At 40.3% G+C, this 23423-nt stretch overlaps 1 long non-coding RNA gene across 2 annotated transcripts; it reads left to right on the top strand.

Annotated features, from left to right (window-relative positions):
- Positions 1 to 1683: 1683 nt before the first annotated feature.
- Positions 1684 to 18586, top strand: LOC126737907 (uncharacterized). Of its 2 annotated transcripts, none has more exons than XR_007661156.1 (3): positions 1684 to 1843; positions 11773 to 12022; positions 18241 to 18586. It is a non-coding gene; the product is annotated as an uncharacterized LOC126737907 (long non-coding RNA). The 2 variants fall into 2 exon arrangements; XR_007661155.1 differs by lacking the exon at positions 1684 to 1843 and adding an exon at positions 4982 to 5553.
- The last annotated feature ends 4837 nt before the right edge of the window (positions 18587 to 23423 follow it).

The raw sequence follows: 23423 nt of genomic DNA, 5'->3' as shown, positions 1-23423 counted from the left end.
AAAATGAAAAAAGCCAAACTTTGAAGGTCGATATCTCGGCTTCTATGGGAGCCATCGGGAAAATTCCAACGGGTTTGTCTTAGTTTCGTCATTCTGAATCCAACGAGACTATCCGCAAGGTCGTAGCTCTTACGATAGCCGAGATATGGCATTTTTGATGCCCATTTTTGGCCTCAAAAACGGACGTCGAAAACGACTTTTTCAGGATTTTCAAAGTGCTCTCATTCCCTTAGTTCTTCTCGAATCCTCTTATAACCCGGTGTTTTCGTAATCTAGGTGACCCAAATAATTCGCTGGTATACTTAGTTTGATTTCGAAAAAAATCAATTTTTGGTGAAAAAATTCGATACGGGGGGGTATACCCGAAAAATGAAAAAACCCAAACTTTAAAGGTCGATATCTCGGCTTCTATGAGAGCTATCGGGAAAATTTTAACGGTTTTGTCTTAGTTTCGTCATTTTGAATCCAACGAGACCATCCGCAAGGTCGTAGCTCTTACGATAGCCGAGATATGGCATTTTTGATGCCCATTTTTGGCCTCAAAAACGGACGTCGAAAACGACTTTATCAGGATTTTCAAAGTGCTCTCATTCCCTTAGTTCTGCTCGGATCCTGTTATAACCCGATGTTTTCGTAATCTAGGTGACCCAAATAATTCGCTGGTATACTTAGTTTGATTTCGAAAAAAATCAATTTTTGGTGAAAAAATTCGATACGGGGGGGGTATACCCGAAAAATGAAAAAACCCAAACTTTGAAGGTCGATATCTCGGCTTCTATGGGAGCTATCGGGAAAATTTTAACGGTTTTGTCTTAGTTTCGTCATTTTGAATCCAACGAGACCATACGCAAGGTCGTAGCTCTTACGATAGCCGAGATATGGCATTTTTGATGCCCATTTTTGGCCTCAAAAACGGACGTCGAAAACGACTTTATCAGGATTTTCAAAGTGCTCTCATTCCCTTAGTTCTGCTCAGATCCTGTTATAACCCGGTGTTTTCGTAATCTAGGTGATCCAAATAAGACGCTGGTACACTTAGTTTGATTTCGAAAAAAATCAATTTTTGGTGAAAAAATTCGATACGGGGGGGTATACCCGAAAAATTTTGAAGGTCGATATCTCGGCTTCTATGGGAGCTATCGGGAAAATTCCAACGGTTTTGTCTTAGTTTCGTCATTCTGAATCCAACGAGACCATCCGCAAGGTCGTAGCTCTTACGATAGCCGAGATATGGCATTTTTGATGCCCATTTTTGGCCTCAAAAACGGACGTCGAAAACGACTTTTTCAGGAATTTCAAAGTGCTCTCATTCCCTTAGTTCTGCTCGGATCCTGTTATAACCCGGTGTTTTCGTAATCTAGGTGACCCAAATAATACGCTGGTATACTTAGTTTGATTTCGAAAAAAATCAATTTTTGGTGAAAAAATTCGATACGGGGGGGTATACCCGAAAAATGAAAAAACCCAAACTTTGAAGGTCGATATCTCGGCTTCTATGGGAGCTATCGGGAAAATTTCAACGGTTTTGTCTTAGTTTCGTCATTTTGAATCCAACGAGACCATCCGCAAGGTCGTAGCTCTTACGATAGCCGAGATATGGCATTTTTGATGCCCATTTTTGGCCTCAAAAACGAACGACGAAAACGACTTTTTCAGGATTTTCAAAGTGCTCTCATTCCCTTAGTTCTGCTCGGATCCTGTTATAACCCGGTGTTTTCGTAATCTAGGTGACCCAAATAATACGCTGGTATACTTAGTTTGATTTCGAAAAAAATCAATTTTTGGTGAAAAAATTCGATACGGGGGGGTATACCCGAAAAATGAAAAAACCCAAACTTTGAAGGTCGATATCTCGGCTTCTATGGGAGCTATCGGGAAAATTCCAACGGTTTTGTCTTAGTTTCGTCATTTTGACTCCAACGAGACCATCCGCAAGGTCGTAGCTCTTACGATAGCCGAGATATGGCATTTTTGATGCCCATTTTTGGCCTCAAAAACGAACGACGAAAACGACTTTTTCAGGATTTTCAAAGTGCTCTCATTCCCTTAGTTCTGCTCGGATCCTGTTATAACCCGGTGTTTTCGTAATCTAGGTGACCCAAATAATACGCTGGTATACTTAGTTTGATTTCGAAAAAAATCAATTTTTGGTGAAAAAATTCGATACGGGGGGGTATACCCGAAAAATGAAAAAACCCAAACTTTGAAGGTCGATATCTCGGCTTTTATGGTAGCTATCGGGAAAATTACAACGGTTTTGTCTTAGTTTCGTCATTTTGAATCCAACGAGACCATCCGCAAGGTCGTAGCTCTTACGATAGCCGAGATATGGCATTTTTGATGCCCATTTTTGGCCTCAAAAACGGACGTCGAAAACGACTTTATCAGGATTTTCAAAGTGCTCTCATTCCCTTAGTTCTGCTCGGATCCTGTTATAACCCGGTGTTTTCGTAATCTAGGTGACCCAAATAATAGGCTGGTATACTTAGTTTGATTTCGAAAAAAATCAATTTTTGGTGAAAAAATTCGATACGGGGGGGTATACCCGAAAAATGAAAAAACCCAAACTTTGAAGGTCGATATCTCGGCTTCTATGGGAGCTATCGGGAAAATTTCAACGGTTTTGTCTTAGTTTTGTCATTTTGAATCCAACGAGACCATCCGCAAGGTCGTAGCTCTTACGATAGCCGAGATATGGCATTTTTGATGCCCATTTTTGGCCTCAAAAACGGAGGTCGAAAACGACTTTTTCAGGATTTTCAAAGTGCTCTCATTCCCTTAGTTCTGCTCGGTTCCTGTTATAACCCGGTGTTTTCGTAATCTAGGTGACCCAAATAATACGCTGGTATATACCCGAAAAATGAAAAAACCCAAACTTTGAAGGTCGATATCTCGGTTTCTATGGGAGCTATCGGAAAAATTCCAACGGTTTTGTCTTAGTTTCGTCATTCTGAATCCAACGAGACCATCCGCAAGGTCGTAGCTCTTACGATAGCCGAGATATGGCATTTTTGATGCCCATTTTTGGCCTCAAAAACGGACGACGAAAACGACTTTTTCAGGATTTTCAAAGTGCTGGTATACTTAGTAGCTCCTACGATAGCCGAGATATGGCATTTTTGATGCCCATTTTTGGCCTCAAAAACGGACGTCGAAAACGACTTTTTCAGGATTTTCAAAGTGCTCTCATTCCCTTAGTTCTGCTCGGATCCTGTTATAACCCGGTGTTTTCGTAATCTAGGTGACCCAAATAATACGCTGGTATACTTAATTTGATTTCGGAAAAAATCAATTTTTGGTGAAAAAATTCGATACGGGGGGGTATACCCGAAAAATGAAAAAACCCAAACTTTGAAGGTCGATATCTCGGCTTCTATGGGAGCTATCGGGAAAATTCCAACGGTTTTGTCTTAGTTTCGTCATTTTGAATCCAACGAGACCATCCGCAAGGTCGTAGCTCTTACGATAGCCGAGATATGGCATTTTTGATGCCCATTTTTGGCCTCAAAAACGGACGACGAAAACGACTTTTTCAGGATTTTCAAAGTGCTCTCATTCCCTTAGTTCTGCTCGGATCCTGTTATAACCCGGTGTTTTCGTAATCTAGGTGACCCAAATAATACGCTGGTATACTTAGTTTGATTTCGAAAAAAATCAATTTTTGGTGAAAAAATTCGATACGGGGGGTATACCCGAAAAATGAAAAAACCCAAACTTTGAAGGTCGATATCTCGGCTTCTATGCGAGCTATCGGGAAAATTCCAACGGTTTTGTCTTAGTTTCGTCATTTTGAATCCAACGAGACCATCCGCAAGATCGTAGCTCTTACGATAGCCGAGATATGGCATTTTTGATGCCCATTTTTGGCCTCAAAAACGGACGACGAAAACGACTTTTTCAGGATTTTCAAAGTGCTCTCATTCCCTTAGTTCTGCTCGGATCCTGTTATAACCCGGTGTTTTCGTAATCTAGGTGACCCAAATAATACGCTGGTATATTTAGTTTGATTTCGAAAAAAATCAATTTTTGGTGAAAAAATTCGATACGGGGGGGTATACCCGAAAAATGAAAAAACCCAAACTTTGAAGGTCGATATCTCGGCTTCTATGGGAGCTATCGGGAAAATTCCAACGGTTTTGTCTTAGTTTCGTCATTTTGAATCCAACGAGACCATCCGCAAGGTCGTAGCTCTTACGATAGCCGAGATATGGCATTTTTGGTGCCCATTTTTGGCCTCAAAAACGGACGACGAAAACGACTTTTTCAGGATTTTCAAAGTGCTCTCATTCCCTTAGTTCTGCTCGGATCCTGTTATAACCCGGTGTTTTCGTAATCTAGGTGACCCAAATAATACGCTGGTATATTTAGTTTGATTTCGAAAAAAATCAATTTTTGGTGAAAAAATTCGATACGGGGGGGTATACCCGAAAAATGAAAAAACCCAAACTTTGAAGGTCGATATCTCGGCTTCTATGGGAGCTATCGGGAAAATTCCAATGGTTTTGTCTTAGTTTCGTCATTTTGAATCCAACGAGACCATCCGCAAGGTCGTAGCTCTTACGATAGCCGAGATATGGCATTTTTGATGCCCATTTTTGGCCTCAAAAACGGACGACGAAAACGACTTTTTCAGGATTTTCAAAGTGCTCTCATTCCCTTAGTTCTGCTCGGATCCTCTTATAACCCGGTGTTTTCGTAATCTAGGTGACCCAAATAATACGCTGGTATATTTAGTTTGATTTCGAAAAAAATCAATTTTTGGTGAAAAAATTCGATACGGGGGGGTATACCCGAAAAATGAAAAAACCCAAACTTTGAAGGTCGATATCTCGGCTTCTATGGGAGCTATCGGGAAAATTCCAACGGTTTTGTCTTAGTTTCGTCATTTTGAATCCAACGAGACCATCCGCAAGGTCGTAGCTCTTACGATAGCCGAGATATGGCATTTTTGGTGCCCATTTTTGGCCTCAAAAACGGACGACGAAAACGACTTTTTCAGGATTTTCAAAGTGCTCTCATTCCCTTAGTTCTGCTCGGATCCTCTTATAACCCGGTGTTTTCGTAATCTAGGTGACCCAAATAATACGCTGGTATACTTAGTTTGATTTCGAAAAAAATCAATTTTTGGTGAAAAAATTCGATACGGGGGGGGTATACCCGAAAAATGAAAAAACCTAAACTTTGAAGGTCGATATCTCGGCTTCTATGGGAGCTATCGGGAAAATTCCAACGGTTTTGTCTTAGTTTCGTCATTTTGAATCTAACGAGACCATCCGCAAGGTCGTAGCTCTTACGATAGCCGAGATATGGCATTTTTGATGCCCATTTTTGGCCTCAAAAACGGACGACGAAAACGACTTTTTCAGGATTTTCAAAGTGCTCTCATTCCCTTAGTTCTGCTCGGATCCTGTTATAACCCGGTGTTTTCGTAATCTAGGTGACCCAAATAATACGCTGGTATACTTAGTTTGATTTCGAAAAAAATCAATTTTTGGTGAAAAAATTCGATACGGGGGGGTATACCCGAAAAATGAAAAAACCCAAACTTTGAAGGTCGATATCTCGGCTTCTATGGGAGCTATCGGGAAAATTCCAACGGTTTTGTCTTAGTTTCCTCATTTTGAATCCAACGAGACCATCCGCAAGGTCGTAGCTCTTACGATAGCCGAGATATGGCATTTTTGATGCCCATTTTTGGCCTCAAAAACGGACGACGAAAACGACTTTTTCAGGATTTTCAAAGTGCTCTCATTCCCTTAGTTCTGCTCGGATCCTGTTATAACCCGGTGTTTTCGTAATCTAGGTGACCCAAATATTACGCTGGTATACTTAGTTTGATTTCGAAAAAAATCAATTTTTGGTGAAAAAATTCGATACGGGGGGTATACCCGAAAAATGAAAAAACCCAAACTTTGAAGGTCGATATCTCGGCTTCTATGCGAGCTATCGGGAAAATTCCAACGGTTTTGTCTTAGTTTCGTCATTCTGAATCCAACGAGACCATCCGCAAGGTCGTAGCTTTTACGATAGCCGAGATATGGCATTTTTGATGCCCATTTTTGGCCTCAAAAACGGACAACGAAAACGACTTTTTCAGGATTTTCAAAGTGCTCTCATTCCCTTAGTTCTGCTCGGATCCTGTTATAACCCGGTGTTTTCGTAATCTAGGTGACCCAAATAATACGCTGGTATACTTAGTTTGATTTCGAAAAAAATCAATTTTTGGTGAAAAAATTCGATACGGGGGGGTATACCCGAAAAATGAAAAAACCCAAACTTTGAAGGTCGATATCTCGGCTTCTATGGAAGCTATCGGGAAAATTCCAACGGTTTTGTCTTAGTTTCGTCATTTTGAATCCAACAAGACCATCCGCAAGGTCGTAGCTCTTACGATAGCCGAGATATGGCATTTTTGATGCCCATTTTTGGCCTCAAAAACGGACGACGAAAACGACTTTTTCAGGATTTTCAAAGTGCTCTCATTCCCTTAGTTCTGCTCGGATCTTGTTATAACCCGGTGTTTTCGTAATCTAGGTGACCCAAATAATACGCTGGTATATTTAGTTTGATTTCGAAAAAAATCAATTTTTGGTGAAAAAATTCGATACGGGGGGGTATACCCGAAAAATGAAAAAACCCAAACTTTGAAGATCGTTATCTCGGCTTCTATGGGAGCTATCGAGAAAATTCCAACGGTTTTGTCTTAGTTTCGTCATTTTGAATCCAACGAGACTATCCGCAAGGTCGTAGCTCTTACGATAGCCGAGATATGGCATTTTTGATGCCCATTTTTGGCCTCAAAAACGGACGACGAAAACGACTTTTTCAGGATTTTCAAAGTGCTCTCATTCCCTTAGTTCTGCTTGGATCCTGTTATAACCCGGTGTTTTCGTAATCTAGGTGACCCAAATAATACGCTGGTATATTTAGTTTGATTTCGAAAAAAATCAATTTTTGGTGAAAAAATTCGATACGGGGGGGTATACCCGAAAAATGAAAAAACCCAAACTTTGAAGGTCGATATCTCGGCTTCTATGGGAGCTATCGGGAAAATTCCAACGGTTTTGTCTTAGTTTCGTCATTTTGAATCCAACGAGACTATCCGCAAGGTCGTAGCTCTTACGATAGCCGAGATATGGCATTTTTGATGCCCATTTTTGGCCTCAAAAACGGACGACGAAAACGACTTTTTCAGGATTTTCAAAGTGCTCTCATTCCTTTAGTTCTGCTCGGATCCTGTTATAACCCGGTGTTTTCGTAATCTAGGTGACCCAAATAATACTCTGGTATATTTAGTTTGATTTCGAAAAAAATCAATTTTTGGTGAAAAAATTCGATACGGGGGGGTATACCCGAAAAATGAAAAAACCCAAACTTTGAAGGTCAATATCTCGGCTTCTATGGGAGCTATCGGGAAAATTCCAACGGTTTTGTCTTAGTTTCGTCATTTTGAATCCAACGAGACTATCCGCAAGGTCGTAGCTCTTACGATAGCCGAGATATGGCATTTTTGATGCCCATTTTTGGCCTCAAAAACGGACGACGAAAACGACTTTTTCAGGATTTTCAAAGTGCTCTCATTCCCTTAGTTCTGCTCGGATCCTGTTATAACCCGGTGTTTTCGTAATCTAGGTGACCCAAATAATACGCTGGTATACTTAGTTTGATTTCGAAAAAAATCAATTTTTGGTGAAAAAATTCGATACGGGGGGTATACCCGAAAAATGAAAAAACCCAAACTACACATCTCGTGAGAGTGGCTTCTATGGGAGCTATCGGGAAAATTCCAACGGTTTTGTCTTAGTTTCGTCATTTTGAATCCAACGAGACCATCCGCAAGGTCGTAGCTCTTACGATAGCCGAGATATGGCATTTTTGATGCCCATTTTTGGCCTCAAAAACGGACGTCGAAAACGACTTTTTCAGGATTTTCAAAGTGCTCTCATTCCCTTAGTTCTGCTCGGATCCTCTTATAACCCGGTGTTTTCGTAATCTAGGTCACCCAAATAATACGCTGGTATACTTAGTTTGATTTCGAAAAAAATCAATTTTTGGTGAAAAAATTCGATACGGGGGGGTATACCCGAAAAATGAAAAAACCCAAACTTTGAAGGTCGATATCTCGGCTTCTATGGAAGCTATCGGGAAAATTCCAACGGTTTTGTCTTAGTTTCGTCATTTTGAATCCAACAAGACCATCCGCAAGGTCGTAGCTCTTACGATAGCCGAGATATGGCATTTTTGATGCCCATTTTTGGCCTCAAAAACGGACGACGAAAACGACTTTTTCAGGATTTTCAAAGTGCTCTCATTCCCTTAGTTCTGCTCGGATCTTGTTATAACCCGGTGTTTTCGTAATCTAGGTGACCCAAATAATACGCTGGTATATTTAGTTTGATTTCGAAAAAAATCAATTTTTGGTGAAAAAATTCGATACGGGGGGGTATACCCGAAAAATGAAAAAACCCAAACTTTGAAGATCGTTATCTCGGCTTCTATGGGAGCTATCGAGAAAATTCCAACGGTTTTGTCTTAGTTTCGTCATTTTGAATCCAACGAGACTATCCGCAAGGTCGTAGCTCTTACGATAGCCGAGATATGGCATTTTTGATGCCCATTTTTGGCCTCAAAAACGGACGACGAAAACGACTTTTTCAGGATTTTCAAAGTGCTCTCATTCCCTTAGTTCTGCTTGGATCCTGTTATAACCCGGTGTTTTCGTAATCTAGGTGACCCAAATAATACGCTGGTATATTTAGTTTGATTTCGAAAAAAATCAATTTTTGGTGAAAAAATTCGATACGGGGGGGTATACCCGAAAAATGAAAAAACCCAAACTTTGAAGGTCGATATCTCGGCTTCTATGGGAGCTATCGGGAAAATTCCAACGGTTTTGTCTTAGTTTCGTCATTTTGAATCCAACGAGACCATCCGCAAGGTCGTAGCTCTTACGATAGCCGAGATATGGCATTTTTGATGCCCATTTTTGGCCTCAAAAACGGACGACGAAAACGACTTTTTCAGGATTTTCAAAGTGCTCTCATTCCCTTAGTTCTGCTCGGATCCTGTTATAACCCGGTGTTTTCGTAATCTAGGTGACCCAAATAATACGCTGGTATATTTAGTTTGATTTCGAAAAAAATTAATTTTTGGTGAAAAAATTCGATACGGGGGGGTATACCCGAAAAATGAAAAAACCCAAACTTTGAAGGTCGATATCTCGGCTTCTATGGGAGCTATCGGGAAAATTCCAACGGTTTTGTCTTAGTTTCGTCATTTTGAATCCAACGAGACCATCCGCAAGGTCGTAGCTCTTACGATAGCCGAGATATGGCATTTTTGATGCCCATTTTTGGCCTCAAAAACGGACGACGAAAACGACTTTTTCAGGATTTTCAAAGTGCTCTCATTCCCTTAGTTCTGCTCGGATCCTCTTATAACCCGGTGTTTTCGTAATCTAGGTCACCCAAATAATACGCTGGTATACTTAGTTTGATTTCGAAAAAAATCAATTTTTGGTGAAAAAATTCGATACGGGGGGGTATACCCGAAAAATGAAAAAACCCAAACTTTGAAGGTCGATATCTCGGCTTCTATGGAAGCTATCGGGAAAATTCCAACGGTTTTGTCTTAGTTTCGTCATTTTGAATCCAACAAGACCATCCGCAAGGTCGTAGCTCTTACGATAGCCGAGATATGGCATTTTTGATGCCCATTTTTGGCCTCAAAAACGGACGACGAAAACGACTTTTTCAGGATTTTCAAAGTGCTCTCATTCCCTTAGTTCTGCTCGGATCTTGTTATAACCCGGTGTTTTCGTAATCTAGGTGACCCAAATAATACGCTGGTATATTTAGTTTGATTTCGAAAAAAATCAATTTTTGGTGAAAAAATTCGATACGGGGGGGTATACCCGAAAAATGAAAAAACCCAAACTTTGAAGATCGTTATCTCGGCTTCTATGGGAGCTATCGAGAAAATTCCAACGGTTTTGTCTTAGTTTCGTCATTTTGAATCCAACGAGACTATCCGCAAGGTCGTAGCTCTTACGATAGCCGAGATATGGCATTTTTGATGCCCATTTTTGGCCTCAAAAACGGACGACGAAAACGACTTTTTCAGGATTTTCAAAGTGCTCTCATTCCCTTAGTTCTGCTTGGATCCTGTTATAACCCGGTGTTTTCGTAATCTAGGTGACCCAAATAATACGCTGGTATATTTAGTTTGATTTCGAAAAAAATCAATTTTTGGTGAAAAAATTCGATACGGGGGGGTATACCCGAAAAATGAAAAAACCCAAACTTTGAAGGTCGATATCTCGGCTTCTATGGGAGCTATCGGGAAAATTCCAACGGTTTTGTCTTAGTTTCGTCATTTTGAATCCAACGAGACCATCCGCAAGGTCGTAGCTCTTACGATAGCCGAGATATGGCATTTTTGATGCCCATTTTTGGCCTCAAAAACGGACGACGAAAACGACTTTTTCAGGATTTTCAAAGTGCTCTCATTCCCTTAGTTCTGCTCGGATCCTGTTATAACCCGGTGTTTTCGTAATCTAGGTGACCCAAATAATACGCTGGTATATTTAGTTTGATTTCGAAAAAAATTAATTTTTGGTGAAAAAATTCGATACGGGGGGGTATACCCGAAAAATGAAAAAACCCAAACTTTGAAGGTCGATATCTCGGCTTCTATGGGAGCTATCGGGAAAATTCCAACGGTTTTGTCTTAGTTTCGTCATTTTGAATCCAACGAGACCATCCGCAAGGTCGTAGCTCTTACGATAGCCGAGATATGGCATTTTTGATGCCCATTTTTGGCCTCAAAAACGGACGACGAAAACGACTTTTTCAGGATTTTCAAAGTGCTCTCATTCCCTTAGTTCTGCTCGGATCCTGTTATAACCCGGTGTTTTCGTAATCTAGGTGACCCAAATAATACGCTGGTATATTTAGTTTGATTTCGAAAAAAATCAATTTTTGGTGAAAAAATTCGATACGGGGGGGTATACCCGAAAAATGAAAAAACCCAAACTTTGAAGGTCGATATCTCGGCTTCTATGGGAGCTATCGGGAAAATTCCAACGGTTTTGTCTTAGTTTCGTCATTTTGAATCCAACGAGACTATCCGCAAGGTCGTAGCTCTTACGATAGCCGAGATATGGCATTTTTGATGCCCATTTTTGGCCTCAAAAACGGACGACGAAAACGACTTTTTCAGGATTTTCAAAGTGCTCTCATTCCTTTAGTTCTGCTCGGATCCTGTTATAACCCGGTGTTTTCGTAATCTAGGTGACCCAAATAATACTCTGGTATATTTAGTTTGATTTCGAAAAAAATCAATTTTTGGTGAAAAAATTCGATACGGGGGGGTATACCCGAAAAATGAAAAAACCCAAACTTTGAAGGTCAATATCTCGGCTTCTATGGGAGCTATCGGGAAAATTCCAACGGTTTTGTCTTAGTTTCGTCATTTTGAATCCAACGAGACTATCCGCAAGGTCGTAGCTCTTACGATAGCCGAGATATGGCATTTTTGATGCCCATTTTTGGCCTCAAAAACGGACGACGAAAACGACTTTTTCAGGATTTTCAAAGTGCTCTCATTCCCTTAGTTCTGCTCGGATCCTGTTATAACCCGGTGTTTTCGTAATCTAGGTGACCCAAATAATACGCTGGTATACTTAGTTTGATTTCGAAAAAAATCAATTTTTGGTGAAAAAATTCGATACGGGGGGTATACCCGAAAAATGAAAAAACCCAAACTTTAAAGGTCGATATCTCGGCTTCTATGGGAGCTATCGGGAAAATTCCAACGGTTTTGTCTTAGTTTCGTCATTTTGAATCCAACGAGACCATCCGCAAGGTCGTAGCTCTTACGATAGCCGAGATATGGCATTTTTGATGCCCATTTTTGGCCTCAAAAACGGACGTCGAAAACGACTTTTTCAGGATTTTCAAAGTGCTCTCATTCCCTTAGTTCTGCTCGGATCCTCTTATAACCCGGTGTTTTCGTAATCTAGGTCACCCAAATAATACGCTGGTATACTTAGTTTGATTTCGAAAAAAATCAATTTTTGGTGAAAAAATTCGATACGGGGAAGTATACCCGAAAAATAAAAAAACCCAAACTTTGAAGGTCGATATCTCGGCTTCTATGGGAGCTATCGGGAAAATTCCAACGGTTTTGTCTTAGTTTCGTCATTTTGAATCCAACGAGACTATCCGCAAGGTCGTAGCTCTTACGATAGCCGAGATATGGCATTTTTAATGCCCATTTTTGGCCTCAAAAACGGACGACGAAAACGACTTTTTCAGGATTTTCAAAGTGCTCTCATTCCCTTAGTTCTGCTCGGATCCTATTATAACCCGGTGTTTTCGTAATCTAGGTGACCCAAATAATACGCTGGTATATTTAGTTTGATTTCGAAAAAAATCAATTTTTGGTGAAAAAATTCGATACGGGGGGGTATACCCGAAAAATGAAAAAACTCAAACTTTGAAGGTCGATATCTCGGCTTCTATGGGAGCTATCGGGAAAATTCCAACGGTTTTGTCTTAGTTTCGTCATTTTGAATCCAACGAGACTATCCGCAAGGTCGTAGCTCTTACGATAGCCGAGATATGGCATTTTTGATGTCCATTTTTGGCCTCAAAAACGGACGACGAAAACGACTTTTTCAGGATTTTCAAAGTGCTCTCATTCCTTTAGTTCTGCTCGGATCCTGTTATAACCCGGTGTTTTCGTAATCTAGGTGACCCAAATAATACGCTGGTATATTTAGTTTGATTTCGAAAAAAATCAATTTTTGGTGAAAAAATTCGATACGGGGGGGTATACCCGAAAAATGAAAAAACCCAAACTTTGAAGGTCGATATCTCGGCTTCTATGGGAGCTATCGGGAAAATTCCAACGGTTTTGTCTTAGTTTCGTCATTTTGAATCCAACGAGACTATCCGCAAGGTCGTAGCTCTTACGATAGCCGAGATATGGCATTTTTGATGCCCATTTTTGGCCTCAAAAACGGACGACGAAAACGACTTTTTCAGGATTTTCAAAGTGCTCTCATTCCTTTAGTTCTGCTCGGATCCTGTTATAACCCGGTGTTTTCGTAATCTAGGTGACCCAAATAATACTCTGGTATATTTAGTTTGATTTCGAAAAAAATCAATTTTTGGTGAAAAAATTCGATACGGGGGGGTATACCCGAAAAATGAAAAAACCCAAACTTTGAAGGTCAATATCTCGGCTTCTATGGGAGCTATCGGGAAAATTCCAACGGTTTTGTCTTAGTTTCGTCATTTTGAATCCAACGAGACTATCCGCAAGGTCGTAGCTCTTACGATAGCCGAGATATGGCATTTTTGATGCCCATTTTTGGCCTCAAAAACGGACGACGAAAACGACTTTTTCAGGATTTTCAAAGTGCTCTCATTCCCTTAGTTCTGCTCGGATCCTGTTATAACCCGGTGTTTTCGTAATCTAGGTGACCCAAATAATACGCTGGTATACTTAGTTTGATTTCGAAAAAAATCAATTTTTGGTGAAAAAATTCGATACGGGGGGTATACCCGAAAAATGAAAAAACCCAAACTTTAAAGGTCGATATCTCGGCTTCTATGGGAGCTATCGGGAAAATTCCAACGGTTTTGTCTTAGTTTCGTCATTTTGAATCCAACGAGACCATCCGCAAAGTCGTAGCTCTTACGATAGCCGAGATATGGCATTTTTGATGCCCATTTTTGGCCTCAAAAACGGACGTCGAAAACGACTTTTTCAGGATTTTCAAAGTGCTCTCATTCCCTTAGTTCTGCTCGGATCCTCTTATAACCCGGTGTTTTCGTAATCTAGGTCACCCAAATAATACGCTGGTATACTTAGTTTGATTTCGAAAAAAATCAATTTTTGGTGAAAAAATTCGATACGGGGGGTATACCCGAAAAATGAAAAAACCCAAACTTTGAAGGTCGATATCTCGGCTTCTATGGGAGCTATCGGGAAAATTCCAACGGTTTTGTCTTAGTTTCGTCATTCTGAATCCAACGAGACCATCCGCAAGGTCGTAGCTCTTACGATAATTGAGATATGGCATTTTTGATGCCCATTTTTGGCCTCAAAAACGGACGTCGAAAACGACTTTTTCAGGATTTTCAAAGTGCTCTCATTCCCTTAGTTCTGCTCGGATCCTCTTATAACCCGGTGTTTTCGTAATCTAGGTGACCCAAATAATACGCTGGTATACTTAGTTTGATTTCGAAAAAAATCAATTTTTGGTGAAAAAATTCGATACGGGGGGTATACCCGAAAAATGAAAAAACCCAAACTTTGAAGGTCGATATCTCGGCTTCTATGGGAGCTATCGGGAAAATTCCAACGGTTTTGTCTTAGTTTCGTCATTTTGAATCCAACGAGACTATCCGCAAGGTCGTAGCTCTTACGATAGCCGAGATATGGCATTTTTGATGCCCATTTTTGGCCTCAAAAACGGACGTCGAAAACGACTTTTTCAGGATTTTCAAAGTGCTCTCATTCCCTTAGTTCTGCTCGGATCCTCTTATAACCCGGTGTTTTCGTAATCTAGGTGACCCAAATAATACGCTGGTATACTTAGTTTGATTTCGAAAAAAATCAATTTTTGGTGAAAAAATTCGATACGGGGGGTATACCCGAAAAATGAAAAAACCCAAACTTTGAAGATCGATATCTCGGCTTCTATGGGAGCTATCGGGAAAATTCCAACGGTTTTGTCTTAGTTTCGTCATTTTGAATCCAACGAGACTATCCGCAAGGTCGTAGCTCTTACGATAGCCGAGATATGGCATTTTTGATGCCCATTTTTGGCCTCAAAAACGGACGACGAAAACGACTTTTTCAGGATTTTCAAAGTGCTCTCATTCCCTTAGTTCTGCTCGGATCCTGTTATAACCCGGTGTTTTGGTAATCTAGGTGACCCAAACAATACGCTGGTATATTTAGTTTGATTTCGAAAAAAATCAATTTTTGGTGAAAAAATTCGATACGGGGGGGTATACCCGAAAAATGAAAAAACCCAAACTTTGAAGGTCAATATCTCGGCTTCTATGGGAGCTATCGGGAAAATTCCAACGGTTTTGTCTTAGTTTCGTCATTTTGAATCCAACGAGACTATCCGCAAGGTCGTAGCTCTTACGATAGCCAAGATATGGCATTTTTGATGCCCATTTTTGGCCTCAAAAACGGACGACGAAAACGACTTTTTCAGGATTTTCAAAGTGCTCTCATTCCTTTAGTTCTGCTCGGATCCTGTTATAACCCGGTGTTTTCGTAATCTAGGTGACCCAAATAATACTCTGGTATATTTAGTTTGATTTAAAAAAAAATCAATTTTTGGTGAAAAAATTCGATACGGGGGGGTATACCCGAAAAATGAAAAAACCCAAACTTTGAAGGTCAATATCTCGGCTTCTATGGGAGCTATCGGGAAAATTCCAACGGTTTTGTCTTAGTTTCGTCATTTTGAATCCAACGAGACCATCCGCAAGGTCGTAGCTCTTACGATAATTGAGATATGGCATTTTTGATGCCCATTTTTGGCCTCAAAAACGGACGTCGAAAACGACTTTTTCAGGATTTTCAAAGTGCTCTCATTCCCTTAGTTCTGCTCGGATCCTCTTATAACCCGGTGTTTTCGTAATCTAGGTGACCCAAATAATACGCTGGTATACTTAGTTTGATTTCGAAAAAAATCAATTTTTGGTGAAAAAATTCGATACGGGGGGGTATACCCGAAAAATGAAAAAACCCAAACTTTGAAGTTCGATATCTCGGCTTCTATGGGAGCTATCGGGAAAATTCCAACGGTTTTGTCTTAGTTTCGTCATTTTGAATCCAACGAGACCATCCGCAAGATCGTAGCTCTTACGATAGCCGAGATATGGCATTTTTGATGCCCATTTTTGGCCTCAAAAACGGACGACGAAAACGACTTTTTCAGGATTTTCAAAGTGCTCTCATTCCCTTAGTTCTGCTCGGATCCTGTTATAACCCGGTGTTTTCGTAATCTAGGTGACCCAAATAATACGCTGGTATATTTAGTTTGATTTCGAAAAAAATCAATTTTTGGTGAAAAAATTCGATACGGGGGGGTATACCCGAAAAATGAAAAAACCCAAACTTTGAAGTTCGATATCTCGGCTTCTATGGGAGCTATCGGGAAAATTCCAACGGTTTTGTCTTAGTTTCGTCATTTTGAATCCAACGAGACCATCCGCAAGGTCGTAGCTCTTACGATAGCCGAGATATGGCATTTTTGATGTCCATTTTTGGCCTCAAAAACGGACGACGAAAACGACTTTTTCAGGATTTTCAAAGTGCTCTCATTCCTTTAGTTCTGCTCGGATCCTGTTATAACCCGGTGTTTTCGTAATCTAGGTGACCCAAATAATACGCTGGTATATTTAGTTTGATTTCGAAAAAAATCAATTTTTGGTGAAAAAATTCGATACGGGGGGGTATACCCGAAAAATGAAAAAACCCAAACTTTGAAGGTCGATATCTCGGCTTCTATGGGAGCTATCGGGAAAATTCCAACGGTTTTGTCTTAGTTTCGTCATTTTGAATCCAACGAGACTATCCGCAAGGTCGTAGCTCTTACGATAGCCGAGATATGGCATTTTTGATGCCCATTTTTGGCCTCAAAAACGGACGACGAAAACGACTTTTTCAGGATTTTCAAAGTGCTCTCATTCCTTTAGTTCTGCTCGGATCCTGTTATAACCCGGTGTTTTCGTAATCTAGGTGACCCAAATATTACGCTGGTATACTTAGTTTGATTTCGAAAAAAATCAATTTTTGGTGAAAAAATTCGATACGGGGAAGTATACCCGAAAAATAAAAAAACCCAAACTTTGAAGGTCGATATCTCGGCTTCTATGCGAGCTATCGGGAAAATTCCAACGGTTTTGTCTTAGTTTCGTCATTCTGAATCCAACGAGACCATCCGCAAGGTCGTAGCTTTTACGATAGCCGAGATATGGCATTTTTGATGCCCATTTTTGGCCTCAAAAACGGACAACGAAAACGACTTTTTCAGGATTTTCAAAGTGCTCTCATTCCCTTAGTTCTGCTCGGATCTTGTTATAACCCGGTGTTTTCGTAATCTAGGTGACCCAAATAATACGCTGGTATACTTAGTTTGATTTCGAAAAAAATCAATTTTTGGTGAAAAAATTCGATACGGGGGGGTATACCCGAAAAATGAAAAAACCCAAACTTTGAAGGTCGATATCTCGGCTTCTATGGGAGCTATCGGGAAAATTCCAACGGTTTTGTCTTAGTTTCGTCATTTTGAATCCAACGAGACCATCCGCAAGGTCGTAGCTCTTACGATAGCCGAGATATGGCATTTTTGATGCCCATTTTTGGCCTCAAAAACGGACGACGAAAACGACTTTTTCAGGATTTTCAAAGTGCTCTCATTCCCTTAGTTCTGCTCGGATCCTGTTATAACCCGGTGTTTTCGTAATCTAGGTGACCCAAATAATACGCTGGTATATTTAGTTTGATTTCGAAAAAAATCAATTTTTGGTGAAAAAATTCGATACGGGGGGGTATACCCGAAAAATGAAAAAACCCAAACTTTGAAGTTCGATATCTCGGCTTCTATGGGAGCTATCGGGAAAATTCCAACGGTTTTGTCTTAGTTTCGTCATTTTGAATCCAACGAGACCATCCGCAAGGTCGTAGCTCTTACGATAGCCGAGATATGGCATTTTTGATGCCCATTTTTGGCCTCAAAAACGGACGACGAAAACGACTTTTTCAGGATTTTCAAAGTGCTCTCATTCCCTTAGTTCTGCTCGGATCCTGTTATAACCCGGTGTTTTCGTAATCTAGGTGACCCAAATAATACGCTGGTATATTTAGTTTGATTTCGAAAAAAATCAATTTTTGGTGAAAAAATTCGATACGGGGGGGTATACCCGAAAAATGAAAAAACCCAAACTTTGAAGTTCGATATCTCGGCTTCTATGGGAGCTATCGGGAAAATTCCAACGGTTTTGTCTTAGTTTCGTCATTTTGAATCCAACGAGACCATCCGCAAGATCGTAGCTCTTACGATAGCCGAGATATGGCATTTTTGATGCCCATTTTTGGCCTCAAAAACGGACGTCGAAAATGACTTTTTCAGGATTTTCAAAGTGCTCTCATTCCCTTAGTTCTGCTCGGATCCTCTTATAACCCGGTGTTTTCGTAATCTAGGTGACCCAAATAATACGCTGGTATACTTAGTTTGATTTCGAAAAAAATCAATTTTTGGTGAAAAAATTCGATACGGGGGGGTATACCCGAAAAATGAAAAAACCCAAACTTTGAAGGTCGATATCTCGGCTTCTATGGGAGCTATCGGGAAAATTCCAACGGTTTTGTCTTAGTTTCGTCATTTTGAATCCAACGAGACCATCCGCAAGGTCGTAGCTCTTACGATAGCCGAGATATGGCATTTTTGATGCCCATTTTTGGCCTCAAAAACGGACGTCGAAAACGACTTTTTCAGGATTTTCAAAGTGCTCTCATTCCCTTAGTTCTGCTCGGATCCTCTTATAACCCGGTGTTTTCGTAATTTAGGTCACCCAAATAATACGCTGGTATACTTAGTTTGATTTCGAAAAAAATCAATTTTTGGTGAAAAAATTCGATACGGGGGGTATACCCGAAAAATGAAAAAACCCAAACTTTGAAGGTCGATATCTCGGCTTCTATGGGAGCTATCGGGAAAATTCCAACGGTTTTGTCTTAGTTTCGTCATTCTGAATCCAACGAGACCATCCGCAAGGTCGTAGCTCTTACGATAATTGAGATATGGCATTTTTGATGCCCATTTTTGGCCTCAAAAACGGACGACGAAAACGACTTTTTTAGGATTTTCAAAGTGCTCTCATTCCCTTAGTTCTGCTCGGATCCTGTTATAACCCGGTGTTTTCGTAATCTAGGTGACCCAAATAATACGCTGGTATATTTAGTTTGATTTCGAAAAAAATCAATTTTTGGTGAAAAAATTCGATACGGGGGGGTATACCCGAAAAATGAAAAAACCCAAACTTTGAAGTTCGATATCTCGGCTTCTATGGGAGCTATCGGGAAAATTCCAACGGTTTTGTCTTAGTTTCGTCATTTTGAATCCAACGAGACCATCCGCAAGGTCGTAGCTCTTACGATAGCCGAGATATGGCATTTTTGATGCCCATTTTTGGCCTCAAAAACGGACGACGAAAACGACTTTTTCAGGATTTTCAAAGTGCTCTCATTCCCTTAGTTCTGCTCAAATCCTGTTATAACCCGGTGTTTTCGTAATCTAGGTGACCCAAATAATACGCTGGTATATTTAGTTTGATTTCGAAAAAAATCAATTTTTGGTGAAAAAATTCGATACGGGGGGGTATACCCGAAAAATGAAAAAACCCAAACTTTGAAGATCGATATCTCGGCTTCTATGGGAGCTATCGGGAAAATTCCAACGGTTTTGTCTTAGTTTCGTCATTTTGAATCCAACGAGACTATCCGCAAGGTCGTAGCTCTTACGATAGCCGAGATATGGCATTTTTGATGCTTATTTTTGGCCTCAAAAACGGACGACGAAAACGACTTTTTCAGGATTTTCAAAGTGCTCTCATTCCCTTAGTTCTGCTCGGATCCTGTTATAACCCGGTGTTTTCGTAATCTAGGTGACCCAAATAATACTCTGGTATATTTAGTTTGATTTAAAAAAAAATCAATTTTTGGTGAAAAAATTCGATACGGGGGGGTATACCCGAAAAATGAAAAAACCCAAACTTTGAAGGTCGATATCTCGGCTTCTATGGGAGCTATCGGGAAAATTCCAACGGTTTTGTCTTAGTTTCGTCATTTTGAATCCAACGAGACCATCCGCAAGGTCGTAGCTCTTACGATAGCCGAGATATGGGATTTTTGATGCCCATTTTTGGCCTCAAAAACGGACGTCGAAAACGACTTTTTCAGGATTTTCAAAGTGCTCTCATTCCCTTAGTTCTGCTCGGATCCTGTTATAACCCGGTGTTTTCGTAATCTAGGTGACCCAAATAATACGCTGGTATACTTAGTTTGATTTCGAAAAAAATCAATTTTTGGTGAAAAAATTCGATACGGGGGGGTATACCCGAAAAATGAAAAAAGCCAAACTTTGAAGGTCGATATCTCGGCTTCTATGAGAGCTATCGGGAAAATTCCAACGGTTTTGTCTTAGTTTCGTCATTTTGAATCCAACGAGACCATCCGCAAGGTCGTAGCTCTTACGATAGCCGAGATATGGCATTTTTGATGCCCATTTTTGGCCTCAAAAACGGACGACGAAAACGACTTTTTCAGGATTTTCAAAGTGCTCTCATTCCCTTAGTTCTGCTCGGATCCTGTTATAACCCGGTGTTTTCGTAATCTAGGTGACCCAAATAATACGCTGGTATACTTAGTTTGATTTCGAAAAAAATCAATTTTTGATGAAAAAATTCGATACGGGGGGGTATACCCGAAAAATGAAAAAACCCAAACTTTGAAGGTCGATATCTCGGCTTCTATGGGAGCTATCGGGAAAATTCCAACGGTTTTGTCTTAGTTTCGTCATTTTGAATCCAACGAGACCATCCGCAAGGTCGTAGCTCTTACGATAGCCGAGATATGGCATTTTTGATGCCCATTTTTGGCCTCAAAAACGGACGACGAAAACGACTTTTTCAGGATTTTCAAAGTGCTCTCATTCCCTTAGTTCTGCTCGGATCCTGTTATAACCCGGTGTTTTCGTAATCTAGGTGACCCAAATAATACGCTGGTATATTTAGTTTGATTTCGAAAAAAATCAATTTTTGGTGAAAAAATTCGATACGGGGGGGGTATACCCGAAAAATGAAAAAACCCAAACTTTGAAGGTCGATATCTCGGCTTCTATGGGAGCTATCGGGAAAATTCCAACGGTTTTGTCTTAGTTTCGTCATTTTGAATCCAACGAGACCATCCGCAAGGTCGTAGCTCTTACGATAGCCGAGATATGGCATTTTTGATGCCCATTTTTGGCCTCAAAAACGGACGACGAAAACGACTTTTTCAGGATTTTCAAAGTGCTCTCATTCCCTTAGTTCTGCTCGGATCCTGTTATAACCCGGTGTTTTCGTAATCTAGGTGACCCAAATATTACGCTGGTATACTTAGTTTGATTTCGAAAAAAATCAATTTTTGGTGAAAAAATTCGATACGGGGGGTATACCCGAAAAATGAAAAAACCCAAACTTTGAAGGTCGATATCTCGGCTTCTATGCGAGCTATCGGGAAAATTCCAACGGTTTTGTCTTAGTTTCGTCATTCTGAATCCAACGAGACCATCCGCAAGGTCGTAGCTTTTACGATAGCCGAGATATGGCATTTTTGATGCCCATTTTTGGCCTCAAAAACGGACGTCGAAAACGACTTTTTCAGGATTTTCAAAGTGCTCTCATTCCCTTAGTTCTGCTCGGATCCTGTTATAACCCGGTGTTTTCGTAATCTAGGTGACCCAAATAATACGCTGGTATACTTAGTTTGATTTCGAAAAAAATCAATTTTTGGTGAAAAAATTCGATACGGGGGGTATACCCGAAAAATGAAAAAACCCAAACTTTGAAGGTCGATATCTCGGCTTCTATGGGAGCTATCGGGAAAATTCCAACAATTTTGTCTTAGTTTCGTCATTCTGAATCCAACGAGACCATCCGCAAGGTCGTAGCTCTTACGATAATTGAGATATGGCATTTTTGATGCCCATTTTTGGCCTCAAAAACGGACGTCGAAAACGACTTTTTCAGGATTTTCAAAGTGCTCTCATTCCCTTAGTTCTGCTCGGATCCTCTTATAACCCGGTGTTTTCGTAATCTAGGTGACCCAAATAATACGCTGGTATACTTAGTTTGATTTCAAAAAAAATCAATTTTTGGTGAAAAAATTCGATACGGGGGGGTATACCCGAAAAATGAAAAAACCCAAACTTTGAAGATCGATATCTCGGCTTCTATGGGAGCTATCGGGAAAATTCCAACGGTTTTGTCTTAGTTTCGTCATTTTGAATCCAACGAGACTATCCGCAAGGTCGTAGCTCTTACGATAGCCGAGATATGGCATTTTTGATGCCCATTTTTGGCCTCAAAAACGGACGACGAAAACGACTTTTTCAGGATTTTCAAAGTGCTCTCATTCCCTTAGTTCTGCTCGGATCCTGTTATAACCCGGTGCTTTGGTAATCTAGGTGACCCAAACAATACGCTGGTATATTTAGTTTGATTTCGAAAAAAATCAATTTTTGGTGAAAAAATTCGATACGGGGGGGTATACCCGAAAAATGAAAAAACCCAAACTTTGAAGGTCGATATCTCGGCTTCTATGGGAGCTATCGGGAAAATTCCAACGGTTTTGTCTTAGTTTCGTCATTTTGAATCCAACGAGACTATCCGCAAGGTCGTAGCTCTTACGATAGCCAAGATATGGCATTTTTGATGCCCATTTTTGGCCTCAAAAACGGACGACGAAAACGACTTTTTCAGGATTTTCAAAGTGCTCTCATTCCTTTAGTTCTGCTCGGATCCTGTTATAACCTGGTGTTTTCGTAATCTAGGTGACCCAAATAATACTCTGGTATATTTAGTTTGATTTAAAAAAAAATCAATTTTTGGTGAAAAAATTCGATACGGGGGGGTATACCCGAAAAATGAAAAAACCCAAACTTTGAAGGTCAATATCTCGGCTTCTATGGGAGCTATCGGGAAAATTCCAACGGTTTTGTCTTAGTTTCGTCATTTTGAATCCAACGAGACCATCCGCAAGGTCGTAGCTCTTACGATAGCCGAGATATGGCATTTTTGATGCCCATTTTTGGCCTCAAAAACGGACGACGAAAACGACTTTTTCAGGATTTTCAAAGTGCTCTCATTCCCTTAGTTCTGCTCGGATCCTGTTATAACCCGGTGTTTTCGTAATCTAGGTGACCCAAATATTACGCTGGTATACTTAGTTTGATTTCGAAAAAAATCAATTTTTGGTGAAAAAATTCGATACGGGGGGGTATACCCGAAAAATGAAAAAACCCAAACTTTGAAGGTCGATATCTCGGCTTCTATGAGAGCTATCGGGAAAATTCCAACGGTTTTGTCTTAGTTTCGTCATTTTGAATCCAACGAGACCATCCGCAAGGTCGTAGCTCTTACGATAGCCGAGATATGGCATTTTTGATGCCCATTTTTGGCCTCAAAAACGGACGACGAAAACGACTTTTTCAGGATTTTCAAAGTGCTCTCATTCCCTTAGTTCTGCTCGGATCCTGTTATAACCCGGTGTTTTCGTAATCTAGGTGACCCAAATAATACGCTGGTATATTTAGTTTGATTTCGAAAAAAATCAATTTTTGGTGA

Source organism: Anthonomus grandis, chromosome 6 (assembly GCF_022605725.1).
Source record: "Anthonomus grandis grandis chromosome 6, icAntGran1.3, whole genome shotgun sequence".
NCBI lineage: Eukaryota > Metazoa > Arthropoda > Insecta > Coleoptera > Curculionidae > Anthonomus > Anthonomus grandis.
Note: the sequence above shows the minus strand (reverse complement) of the source record. Positions and strands in the feature narration are given on the sequence as shown.